The sequence below is a fragment of the Periplaneta americana genome, chromosome 2, assembly GCF_040183065.1.
Source record: "Periplaneta americana isolate PAMFEO1 chromosome 2, P.americana_PAMFEO1_priV1, whole genome shotgun sequence".
Taxonomy (NCBI): domain Eukaryota; kingdom Metazoa; phylum Arthropoda; class Insecta; order Blattodea; family Blattidae; genus Periplaneta; species Periplaneta americana.
The window spans coordinates 205560334-205574914 of record NC_091118.1 but is presented as its reverse complement, the minus strand read 5'-3'; the positions used below and the strand labels follow the sequence as shown (position 1 = coordinate 205574914).

At 32.5% G+C, this 14581-nt stretch overlaps 1 protein-coding gene across 2 annotated transcripts in view; it reads left to right on the top strand.

The window, feature by feature from the left end:
- LOC138695087 (uro-adherence factor A-like) overlaps nt 1-14581 on the top strand; it is a 217020-nt gene that overhangs the window by 180650 nt on the left and 21789 nt on the right. The window lies entirely within an intron of this gene.

Genomic DNA, 14581 nt, shown 5'->3' with positions numbered 1-14581 from the left:
CAGCACCTAGTGCTTTCAACTTTTCATGCAATCATTCCTCCCAAACTAATGTGGTTATAGTTTCACTCTCTCACTTGCGTTAAACTTGCTAAATCTGCTTCTAATTAGGGTACTTTTTCACAGGGTTTCTATCGCTCAACATAGCAACGGCAGATGTATGTGTGCTCTAATACAACAGTCCTGTTCATTACCGCCTTTCTAACGGAGCATAATATGAGGGAGGGACGGAGCACCAAAACAAAAAGTAGATTGCTTTCACTGCAATTCGCCATTGCTGCTGGGTTTATTTGCATATCAAATTCGACTTGATTTTCTCCTCCTCCCTTGTATAAACCGCTAAACCTCCTCTTTTTTTAAATTATTTTAAGACTAAATTAATTAAAACTTGGGTTTAGTCCTTTTATCTTTGCGTAGACATAATATTTAAAATAATGTGATTCTATTTCTCCATCTCTCTCACTTCTACCTTGCTATTCATTTTAATTTCTCTTGTCTTCATGCAAATCCTGACGTGTTGGTGTGGATTTAAGAGTTTACGGAGAAAAGGAAGGATGAATTGTCTTTTAAAATTCTTTAAATCAAGCAGATACAGGATTTTAATTATGTATAGGGTGTTTTAAATTAACTACAACCCATTCATGAATTCTGAAGTTGAATATTTAGTTAATCGGCAATGTATGCAATGGAGGGGGAAAGGAACTGGCCACCCTACCTCATTATCTCCTCGCCTAGGTGCCTCATAAGTTGGCATCACTTGTGAGATTCAGACCTGTCTTCGGACATTTGACTATACAACAACAATATCCATGACTAAATGCGCAGTAAGCTGTATCCTGAAAATTCTTATATACTGATGAATTTTTTCGAAATAAAACTAAAATAATTTAATCTCTTTTCTTTTTACACAGACATACAAACATCTGGATTTGTCTTTATTCGTGAATGTTTCAATCTTCTAAATTTTTGTGACGTTCTTTAGAAATAATTCTTCCAATTTAAAATGGAACCAACACATTAATTGCCTTTGTAATAAATTACGTAAAATAATATATTATTTTGTTCTATTGGGGAATTACTTGTCAATAAGTTTATTACGCACAATATACTTAACTTTATTTCAATCGGTAATTATATATGGAATTATAGGATGGGATAGCTTATTTAAAATCAATTTTAATCCACTTTATTTATTACAGAAGAAAATAATTAAAATATGTCTTCATAAACCTATTGATTTTTCATCTCAAAAAATGTTTTTAGGATTTAATTTTCTTAAAATAAGACAAATTTATTATATTGTACTAATAAAATTCATACATAAAAGTCGAAATAATTTTGAATGGCATTCTCATAGTTATGAAACAAGAGGTATGAATTCTTTAAGATTGTTTGAACCAAAATGCAACACTGCTACAGTATTTAAATCATAGTAGTAATTTAGGCCCAAGATTATATAACAAATGTGTATTTAAATATCCTAATCTTGTCAATTCTTATAATTCTAGTATTAAATTTAAAAATTTATGTATGGATTTTATAAATAATTAAATATTGTAAATTTAAATTTATATAGATATTCTTATTGCGTGTTAGACGTAAGACAAATTGTATTATATACTTCTTAATTTAAATTCAGGAATCCGCCCCTGAGCACGAGTTCTACTCTTTCAGGGGTGAGCTACAGTTTTTTCTGTTTATATTATATTTTATGTTACAATTATTAGCTAAATAAATAAATAAATAAATGTCAGTTTTGCTTGAAACTATCCGCACAATGGACTCTATATGAGAATCTATTACACGTGGTCTTCGCCTAGTTTTGTTGAGATTCATTTGTGAAAAAGCTGTTCCTACCTATAACTGCTCGCAAATATGGACATTACTAAGACTTCTGTTTCAACTTACGAGTGAAATGGAATTTAAACAAATAAATAATGACCACAATAAAACTTTGAAAATAGTTAAAAGCAAAGCGTTATAACTTCTAGTTTTTATGATCATCAATCAATTTCCTCCTACCATCTTCCGCAACACTCTTACGATCATGGAAATTACATACATCGTAAAGTCGCTGTACATTAAATTTCTTACAGATAGTGTGCCTCTCCATCGTGATTGCGGCTTGAAAGCTTGAATAATCAATTTTCATGCTAAGATTGAATAATAAATACATAGTGCTTTTAAAAGACAATGTTAGTACTCGTATAAATAACTGTATAAAGGTTCCTCCTCATCAATATCATTTCCCTCTCTCAGTTGTATGCCTTTTGTACAAAACAATTTTTCATTTGGTGCTTGCGTACAAAGTTATTTTGGATGGACAAGATAAATGAGACACCTTGTACATCCCACTTCTCTATTCATGAAACATACTAGTACTGCAACAAATAAAATTGTTCTAACGTCACGAATTAATTACGAATATTTATTTATTTTCTTATTTATTTATTTATTTATTTATTTATTATTTATCTATTTATTTATTTATTTACTTATTTATCTATTTTTATTTTTTTTATTTCCTTGCTTATTTCTTTATTTCCTTGCTTATTTATTTATTTATTTATTTATTTATTTATTTATTTATTTATTTATTTATTTATTTACTTATTTATTTACTTATTTATTTATTTACTTATCTATTTATTTATATATTATTTATTTGGTTCTATTTTTTTTTCTTTTTTTTTCTTATGTCTTATTCACTTTTGTCTGAAACCTGTTTATATAATTTTTCATTTTAAATTTTATTGTGAGCTATTCTGTGTCGCAGGGCAAACCCAAAATATTGGGTCAGACCAATAAATTAAAATTATTTATTTATTTTTATTTCCTTGTTTGCCCAAAAAAGAGTTAAAAGCATAGGACTTGTCAAAGACTTGTAGGGACTTGTGTTCTAAAGCTATTTCTTTTTCAGCATTCACAATAGTCGTAGTATCATCAGCGTATATAGTAAGAAAATACTCTTTAAATGTCCAATATGAAAGGAGCTTCGAATGATGCAGTAATCAAATTATATATGTTAAAAAAAATAGAGACTGTCAGAAAAGATGTCGATGCCTACAAACGGGGGAACGGAAGAACCTCGAGAAAACCCCCAACTGTAATCTCGTCCACCACAAATGTCCGACAGCCTGCGTGACAGACTGATGGCCTAGACCACAATCTAGTATATACAGTCGCAAAGCTCAATACGTAGTAAATATGCATCAATAGATTTAATTTAATTAATTTATTTAATACTTTACACTTGAGCTACATTAGGCATTGCAGCCCGAAAGAGCAGAAGCTCGTGCTCGGGCGCAGTTCAGATCAGTTATACAAAATATATCACAAAATTAAGAGAGTTCATTGAGCACAATAACATTAATAAGTTGTAAAATAATACAGCATGTAATAATAGGGTCTATATACAAATAGAAAATACAAAAGTACATAAATATTAGAGTATCAATTTTTAACTCAATTAGCTTAAAGAATTAAATAATTAATTTGATATGTTTCTTGAATCTATGTGTGTTATGTGTACTTAGCTCAGGGTAAGTTCTAATTAATGCATTATATATTTTGGGTCCAAAATTTCTGCTGTGTTTTAATCCAGCAGTTGTGTGGCATTTCGTAGTATTTAGAAAGAAACTGTAGTTTTGTCTCGTATGGTATTCATGAGGATCTAATTTAAATTTATTGTGGTTTTTATGGAAGTAAATCAGCAATGTTTGTTTATAAATTTGTTCTAGATTTGATACACCAAATTCCTGAAAAATTAATTTTGTTGGGTAATCAAAAGGTTTATATAGACAAATTTTGATAATTCTTTTTTGGAGCAAATTTAAAGGATGGAGAGTCGATTTTGCCATTCCTCCCCAACCTAAAATACCATACTGAATTATTGATTGAAACAGAGCTAAGTACACAGTACGCAGAACATAAACAGGTAAATAAGAGCGTAGAATGGAAAATTTGTGGATTGTTTTACGCACTCTGTTACACAGGAAGGAGATATGCTTGTCCCATTTTAAATGTTGGTCAATAATAGTTGCTAACCACTAGAATCGCTACTATCGCCTCATCACAGACAATGCGAAATAGTACCTGCACAGTCTATTGTTCCTAGTACCCTCATAAACTCAAGCTTCGTGACTGTATAGAGCCTACTAGAATGTGGCCTAAACCGTGTAACTACCGAAGAGGTCTGCGAAAACTAATGACACCGATCTTTGCACATTTTAGTGAACGTTTCTTCTTTTGCTGTAGCAGTTTCTCACGTTGCCAAAACAAGTTCCGAGTGAATGAATCTGTACGTAGTATCGATTACAACGCACCTCCGGTTATCTCTGGTACTACTGCAGTCACAGCAAAGGGGATCTGGAACGATTGCCTCAAGACAGCGACTGTACTGTATACATGAGAGCCATCTAATGACGGAAAATATAACTGCCAGTACCGGTACAGCAATCAAGCTATAAAAAATATATTGATGTATGCTGGGTACTTATCTCTTTGTAACTGAGTTCTTTGAATATTTTATAACTGATAATAAGTGTTTAAGAGGACTGGGAAGTCATTCCTATATGATTAAAGCATTTCACTACAGTAGTTTAGTTCAATATTTCTAGGCTTTTGGTGCTCAGAGTGGAACAAAAATTGTCATGGTTGTATATAAAAAATCATTCTGAATTCATCGGTATAAAGATAACTAATAGTTTCTCACCGAGGTGCAAAGAAAGGATATAAGTGATTATCCTTCTTCTCACTTTGTTAAATGTACCTCAAACTTTAATCTTCACTCATATTCCTGAAATTTGTTAGGTTTTCAATTAATGTATTTTGTAAATTAAAACCATATGATGTTAAACGGAAAAATCTATACTTCGGTTAAAAATTTAGCAATATTTTCATAGGACGTTATCAATTTTGTTCCTTAATTAACCACTTCCCTGATTAAGCCGAGTTAACTCGGGTTGCTAACTTGTGTCAAAATTTATTAACCCGAGTTAACTCGTTTGAGTCCAATTTTTGCTGCTAAGGATTATATCTCGAATATATACGTTTCCATGCTTTCATTAACCTTTTTCCTCACTAGATGGCTACAGAAGTTAGTGATATTTCTATATCTGGTGGTGTTTCTTGTACTTCTTCCTTCCGAGTGGAATTCTATGCTCATAAATAGCATTCACACGCAGTAGTGAGTAGATGCTAGTTAGTTTTGGCGGTTTCTGTTTGTGTTTAGTGTTTTTTGTGCTGTTTTGTGTAAAGATGGATCAAGTTAGTGATTCCGAAACTTTTGATCAGGAATATATTCCTGTAGAAGATTAGGAAATGAAACATCGGTATCAGAAGACGAAGTTATAGAGTCGAACAAACAAATTCAGATCAGTTGATGTCGCGTCTTTTCGACAGTGGTTTGAATAGAAGACATCTGGCACCATTTCTTCTGCACCTCCGAGGCCCTCATTCCCTGAAATTTTAACATTGTTTCTGATAACGATAATTCTCAATTTTTTAAATTATTCTTTAATAATGACCTCATCAACATTATATTCGAGGAGACGATTCGGCATGCTAATAAGTGTTCACAGAATGCTGAAAATAATTCGTGGCGGCATACTACAGACTCTGAAATACGTGTACTTTTGGGCATAGTGATACTGCAGAACATTATTCACAAACCTGAAGAACAGATGTACTGGTACAAATATTCAATGACTGCTACACCATTCTTCCCAAAACGCTCTCACATAGGAGAGCAGATACTACTGTCCGGAATGCAATGTGCCACTGTGCGTAATACCCTGCTTTCGAGTCTATCACACGACAAGCAACATTTAACGCCTTGATAACGGCACTGGTATTGTACCTCATAAATTAATCCATAAAAAAGCATAAGTTGGTAAATAGTTCAGGAGAAAATCAAAGTGGAACAACTACCAGAGCTGGAATCAAGGTGCACAAGATAACTCGGGATAATAATTCAGGTGAGATAAGAAAAGAAATTTACATTCACTTCTCTTTCTCTTCGAAATCTTGAACTCTTCTATACCTTCGTACCTGTCATCTCGCTTCACTTACCTTTCTTCCCACCATAATCTGAACACACGCTCTCGTCATGAAACAATACTAACAATACCATCCCATCGCACCTCCTCATACTCATCTTCTTTCACAATAGCCCTGCCAAGACTCTGGAATTCGCTACCTACTAGCATCAGGGACTGTCGAAATAAAATTGAATTCAAACGAAAACTTACTAGGCACTTGGTCAGTAATTGATTACTTGTAAATAGTTTCTTTAATCTATCACAAAATATTTCAATATTCAGTAATTTCATCACTATACAATTTTGTTATTCTAGATTTAATTTGTAATTCAGTAAGTATAAAATATTCTTTGTTTCTCTATGATAAATTATCTAGCTTTAATTATTCAGGTAATCTTTTCGTACTTTGATTTTATTGTAATTGTAAATTTAATACTAATTGTAATATTGTTTGTAATTGTAATTGTAAATTTAATACTAATTGTAATTTTATTGTTGATATTGTAGTTGGAATCTCCTGGTAGAGAGGCAGAGAAGGCATGACGGCCTTATCTCTACCAGATTAAATAAATAAATACTAAATAAATGAATACTAATACTAATACTATGTCTATTTTATAGAGATTTTTTTAGGTATGTAAGAAAATTAGTGATGTACAGTGATTCTGCAGTATTACATGACCTCTTTACGAAAATAAAAAATATGACACTTTTTTTTCATAAAACTGGTAAAATATATAGTAAGAGAAGAGGTTAAGTTCAAAAGTTTTCCTTTTGTGAATATAATTTGAATACCTATAATGTAAACTGGAAATCCATAGGACGTTATCAATTTTGTTCCTTAATTAAGCAGTATAATAAAATACCGTATAACTAAAAATTTCTTCTACTTTTCGAAAACTTCCTTACATCTGTCCTCATTAGAAATCCAATGATCACAAACATTCTATGTTTTTACGTACTTCTCAGTTTCTTTCATTACGTGGTTCCTACTTTTTTCTTTCTTTCTCCTTTTTACCCTCTATTTCAGTTTTTCTGTGAATGGCTGTTCGGTGATAATTTGCGTGTGTACTTGTTCGTGCGCTGAGGTATGTGTCCTCGTGTACCTATTAATGAACGTGATCGTGTAATGTAGACAGGAATGTCTCTGATAAAATGAGGATCTAAATTTTGTTACGGAATGCACAAAATTTGTAAAGAGAAACAGTATGTCATCTTGATGACACGGTTTATTCAGCTGGTGGTCCGACCTGTCTCCTGCTACGCTACTACCATGTTATTTAGCATGTTCCACAACTTTTAATTTAAACGCTGTACCGAGCAGGCAACTATGCCAGCATATTTACTGCATCGTACTTAACACTGCGTGTCCTAGCTACAATAAACATCCCGCTATTACACGACGGGGCCAGAACTAATATTTACTCGTACTTTAGTACAAAGAATTAGGTGTATTTTAGTACAAATATTTACGCGCATTTTTAGTGCAAATAATAATTTAGTCGTATTTTAGTAAGTAAATAGAATTAGGCATATTTTTGGTACAAATATTTACGTGCATTTTTAGTGAAAATAATCAGTTAGTCGTATTTTAGAAGATAATAGAATTAGGCGTATTTTAGTACAAATATTTACGTGCATTTTAATGCAAATAATTACTTAGTCGTGTTTTAGTAGATAAATAGAATTAGGCGTATTTCAGTACAAATATTTACGTGCATTTTAATGCAAATAGTTACTTACTCGTATTTTAGTAAGTAAACAGAATTAGGCGTATTTTTGGTACAAATATTTACGTCCCTTTTTAGTGAAAATAATCACTTAGTCGTATTTTAGAAGGTAAATAGAACTAGGCGTATTTTAGTACAAATATTTACGTGCATTTTAATGCAAATAATTACTTAGTCATATTTTAGTAAGTAAACAGAATTAGGCGTATTTCAGTACAAATATTTACGTGCATTTTAGTGGAAATAATTACTTAGTCGTATTTTAGTAGATAAATAGAATTAGGCGTATTTTAGTACAAATATTTACGTGCATTTTTAGTGTAAATAATTACTTAGTCGTATTTTAGTAGGTAAATAGAATTAAGCATATTTTAGTACAAATATTTACGTGCATTTTTAGTGTAAATAATTACTTAGTCGTATTTTAGTAGGTAAATAGCATTAGGCATATTTTAGTACAAATATTTACGTGCATTTTTAGTGAAAATAATTACTTACTCGTATTTTAGTAGGTAAATAGCATTAGGCATATTTTAGAACAAATATTTACGTGCATTTTAGTGCAAATAATTACTTAGTCGTATTTTAGTAGGTAAATAGAATTAGGCATATTTTTAGTACAAATATTTACGTGTATTTTTAGTGTAAATAATTACTTAGTCGTATTTTAGTAGGTAAATAGAATTAGGTATATTTTAGTACAAATATTTACGTGCATTTTAGTGGAAATAATTACTTAGTCGTATTTTAGTAGATAAATATAATTAGGCGTATTTCAGTACAAATATTTACGTGCATTTTTAGTGTAAATAATTACTTAGTCGTATTTTAGTAGGTAAATAGCATTAGGCATATTATAGAACAAATATTTACGTGCATTTTTAGTGCAAATAATTACTTAGTCGTATTTTAGTAGGTAAATAGAATTATTCGTATTTTTAGTACAAATATTTACGTGCATTTTTAATGAAAATAATTACTTAGTCGTATTTTAGGAAGTAAATACAATTAGGCGTATTTTAGTACAAATATTCACGTGCATTTTAATGCAAATAATTACTTAGTCGTATTTTAGTAGGTAAATAGAATTAGGCGTATTTTTGTACAAATATTTACGTGCATTTTTATTGCAAATAATTGCTTAGTAATATTTTAGTACATAAATATGAATTAGGCGTATTTTAGTACAAATATTTACGTCAATCTTAGTGCAAATAATTACTTAGTCGTATTTCAGTAGATAAATATAATTAGGCGTATTTAAGTACGAATATTTAATGCATTTTAGTGCAAATAATTACTTAGTCGTATTTTAGTGCAAATATTACTTGTATTTTTATTGCAAATAATTACTTAGTCGTATTTCGGTAGGTAAATATAATTAGGCGCATTTAAGTACGAATATTTACATGCATTTTAGTGCAAATAATTATTTAGTGGTATTTTAGTGCAAATATTTACATGCAATTTAGTCCAAATAATTACTTAGTCGTATTTTAGTACAAATATTACGTGCTTTTCATTGCAATTGCTTAGTCATATTGGTAGGTAAATAGAATTAGGCGTATTTAAGTACAAATATTTACGTGCATTTTAGTGCAAATAATTACTTAGTCGTATTTTAGTACAAAATATATTACGTGTTTTTTATTGCAAATAATTGCTTAGCCGTATTTTAGTAGGTAAATAGAATTAGGCGTATTTTAGTAAAAATATTTACGTAAATTTCAATTCAAATAATTACTTCCTTGATAAAATAAAATTTCAGCACAAACAAAATGCAAGTTTTCCCTCATAATACCTGTGTCACGCGCCAGCATGACGTCACGCCAATATAATCTATGCACAACTAACGTTATCTCCGAACGCCCAGGGACAATACAGTCTCCATTATGCAGACTTCAGATGCATACAAACAACTTTACTGTTCTTCCTCTGAAACATATCGTCAAATGAGAAGATATACTGCCTGATAACAGATGTACTACAGCAGAAACAGAATCAAAATAGGGTAGAAAAGGTATACTCAAAGGGAAGATATTTAAAGCTGTGAGTGACACGTAGGCTACTGACACAGAAATGAGTGATTTCAATAGCCAATAACTTCTGTCTCGTAAAACTAAATTGCCAAGAATAGATTCTTACCCATTCACTGTTACTGCTGGACACAAAATTTTATATACAAACCATTACATTTTAATATGACAATATCGGATCCAATCTACGATGTAGAAGGTCTTCCTTCGCCGTACCTTATATTTCCTTCGAAGAATTTAATAAAGTAGTGCTGCAGGCTTACAGTTAGGAAGTTAGATTGTTACAGCTTCTGTTTTGATAAAGGTGAGTTAGTATATAGAAGTATTGGAAAGCCTTTATCTCAAGGAATGCAATGGAAGTCAAAGAGAAACTTTTCCAACAATGTAAGGAACCCTGAGAGACAAATTGATAAAAACCTTAGTCTTCTGTGCAGAAGCGGATGTACGTACACATATAGCACGCTTCCCTTGTCTGTGTGTCCAACCTCTTCTAAAGAACACGTGAGGGGGGGGCGAGGGGGCTCCTGTATGTATGGCACAGATCGCCGAGCTATTTCCGGGTCAAGTTGGTCGTGAAAAATCTGCGGACGTAGCTTAGATGTTACTTCCTTCTTTCCATTGCTTCTGTAAGACGAAGACGAAATGGCTCTTCTTAGAAACTGGCACCGTCAATACGGACCAAGATCGTTCCGTTTCTACAAAAATTTCCCTCTCTCTAACTCCATTTCCTACGCCGTCTTTTCTTTCTTTTTATACCCCACTTACATGCTAGAAGAAGTAGGAGAAAGTTTCTAAATTGAAGATGGAAGTTGAGTTAGCTATATTGTGTTTTCGAAAGTAGGTGAATGAATTTATGCAGGTATTATTTCGAAGCTGTATTTCATACAGTTGGCACTTTTGAATATCCCGTAACCACAGCAACAATCCGAAACATTAAGAAAGAAATTATAGTCCCGTCGCTCTTATTTCCGGCAGCCAATCACGTTACAGGTCGGCTACATTTAAACGTATGTGTCTTGTGATTCGCTGATGAAGATAAAGAAGGCTCGGTAAATACTCAATATAATCGTCCGCCATTTTGGCTCTTACGTTGGCGTTCGCAGAAAGCACACGAGGGCGTTATTTGCCGGTCAATTACAGTGTATTTGATTTAATATTATAGGAGCTACGACATGATAATGTTTAACGGTGTGGCAAATAGATCCCTCGTCCGGTAGCTCGGCAACGAAAGAACAAAAATGGCGAACGATACTACCTACCTAGACTTATAGAGCCTTCACTCCTAAGGCGTAAGCAAAGAGGAGGAGCCACGCCGGGAATAACAGCGTCGCGACCATAGCAATAGTTATCCATTAAGAGTATATTACACATTTGGGAAAAATATATTTTTTGTTTTTAGAAAACTATGAACTTTCTGCTAATATGATATTACACTTTTTTGTTAAAACATGAGCTCTTCCCTTTTGTTAATTTTATTTATACACGCTTTAACATCTGTGGTCATATCGCGTGTTATAGTCCCGTCGCTCCAATTTCCGGCAGCCAATCGCGTTGCAGGTGGGCTACATTTAAACGTCTGCGTCTTGTGATCCGCTTATGAAGACATTCATTTCTTAAGGTTCGATAAATGCTTAATATAATCGCCCGCCATTTTGGCTCTTTCGTTGGCGTTCGCAGAAAGCACACGAGGACGTTATTTGCCGCTCAATTATTTGCTGAATTACAGTGCGTTTGATTTATTATCATAGGAGCTACGACATGATAATGTTTAACGGTGTGGCAAATAGATTCCTCGTATGGTAGCTCAGCAACGAAAGAACAAAAATGGCGAACGATACTACCTACCTAGACTTTATAGAGCCTTCCCTTCCTAAGACGTAAGCAAAGAGAAGAAGTCACTCCGGGAATAACAGCGTCGTGACTATAGCAAGAAAATTAAGTACGTACAAATTTGGTGTTACAGTAAAACCACGGTCTAATACATACAGTCACGAAGCTCAATACGTAGTAAATATGTATCCATAGATAGTTGCTAACCACTATGAACGCTAATATCTCATCACAGACAATGCGAAATGGTACCGGCACAGTCTATTGTTCCTAGCACCCTCACAACACAAGCTTCGTGACTGTGTATACTAGACTGTGGTAAAACCTTGTTCATCCGGACTAATTGGGGGGATAAGTTGACCGGTTTAACGAAAGTCCGGATTAACTGAAATAACCTAAAATAACAGTAAAAATTGCATTAAAATTCCGTTTATAGCAACAAAACACGTTTATTATGGTGTACTTAAAGAGCTATACAGTACATACAATGCAGTACAGTTTTAACACTATAGGCATAATATTATAATTCCATTGTTCTAATGTATAAAAATAAGGTTATTTAATTTTTCCAAACATCGTTTTCTTGCCTGTCCGGATTAAGCGAAGTCCGGCTTATCGGGATCCGTATTAACGAGGTTTTACTGTATTTACATCCAGGCCACTTTATAAAATGGTGCAAATTTATCCCAAATAATGCAATTTGTAACAAGCACTATTAGTGTAGTCATTTTAGCTGAAAATGTCGCTATTAGTTTTTAAAAAAATGTTGCAACTAACACACTACAGTATATACAAATATTACTGCTCATTTTTTTCCATTTCATTTATTATATTCGATACATCTTACATTAGCAATGAAGCTTTAAGATGTGGAACAAGTCGATATTTTACAAGATTACAATTACAATTTTTACAATTTTTTACAATTTTTACAATTTTACAATTTTGCAATTTCTTACAATTTTCTACCACTTTTTACAATATTTTGGTGAGGTGTAGTGAGATGAGGTGAGGCCCAAGGATTCGCCAAAAGATTACCTGGCATTTGCCTTATGGTTGGGGAAAACCTCGGAAAAAAGCCAACTAGGTAATCAGATCAAATTGGGTGAAATGAAGTGAGGCCGGGGACTCGCCATAGAAGGCGATTAATAGACCTATGCTTGAAGTCCCAGAAAAAAAAGTTGTGTTATGGCCACCATTTACTGAAATGGTGGCCAAAAGCTAATTTTCAACACATAGTTCGAAAACTAATCAGGTTATTAAACATGTTTCCAAACAAAACATTTTCATCATTACACTGTTGGTTTATTCCTTTGTTCCTAGCATTTTTTTCAGGTAACTTGCAATTAACCCTGAATTTTTAGTTTTTACTTTTATAAAATATGTCAACACCATTCACGCTCCTCTTTATCTGTCCAAGTATAATAAAGTAAATGAGAGTTTTGGCGTTAAAAATTAATAAAATCAAAATGAAAGATCGCAACATTTGAAGTGGCAAAATCTCTACTGATAGTAAAGTTGTAATAAATTATGAATTTTACTCTTAAAAAATTTAATAACTCTGGGCTGATCGTTAGAATTCAAGCGCTATTGTTATCGATAAGAGTGCATTCACAATAGCATGTTTTATGTACACTCTAATCCAGGCTTGTCAATTGCTGCCCACAGGAGCAAGCGCGCGCTTTAGAGCCCAGGAGAGCCTGAGCGCTTTACAGCGGAAAGGAAAGAGACAGACGAAAGAGGTGGTATATGCCTCTTGGTCGAGCTATCTTCAGGGATGGCCAGCACTGATTCAATAGATAAAGGGAAGAGAACTTATTAAAACTGTATCCATGTTAATTTTTAGATTTGCCTGAAAAGTATAAGTACATTATAAAAATGTAAGTTTTAATTTCAATGCTCATTTTTCACAAGTTTGATTTTTTTATTCAAAAGAAATACTTTCTCAACTTTTCGTGTAGAAAAGTAAAATTTTCAGGTATAGGCCTATTTATTTAGTAGCCTTACAGAATGTTTTCATAAATCTAATATACCGTATATACGTATTACTGAAGATAGTGTATTGAAAATTTTGAAAATATTCGCATGGAAATTGTTTGTAAGGAAATGAATTAACAAAGCAGCTACTGTTACAGCATATGCAAAAGATACGTGCCCATGTGTTGTAAAAATGTCAGCTCTATAGCTTCAGCAGATTTCGAGAAAATAATTTAATATTCTGATGATAGGAAGTTGCTCACAAATATCACCTTAAAAGCACAATGCGATAATCGTTTTATGTAATATTAGTTACACTTAAAACAGATACAGTACCTAGGTAACTTTGCTTTGTACTGTAATATTGTTTTGATTAGTTTATTGATTACTTTTGTAAGGCTAAAGATACCATCAATATACAGTAAATTCCAACTTATCATGTCATACTCAATCTCTTTCTCTGGAATATCACTTTCTTTATGAATGATGTATTTCATCCACTTAATACAATATAATATTATACTACTATGGAATTTAAGTGAATATTCCTTCTTAACTCTCTATTATATTATTAAGATTTAAAACACAAGTGCAATATTTAGAAATCAGTGTTAGTACTTTTGTTTTGCAGACAATATATATGTAGATAATATTAAACAGAAAGAAGCCATATAAAAATAAATACATAAAATTTTACGTTCCGTTTGAAGTTTGTGCACCACTGTTTTCTTAACCCAACAGGTTGCTTATTCATATACACAACCCTTCCTCTTTCCATACTTAGAGCTTGCTACCCGCGCACGACGTCAAGGTCAGAAAAATGCGCTTGCTTTGACATCACTGCTCTAATCGCTTCGGTGGAAGTAGAACGACGATGAAGAGCATTGTCCCTGATAGGAGAGTATGAGTTGAGAACTCGAAAAAAAAACATCTTGTTGTGCCATATAACCAAGAACAACAAAAATAAGTA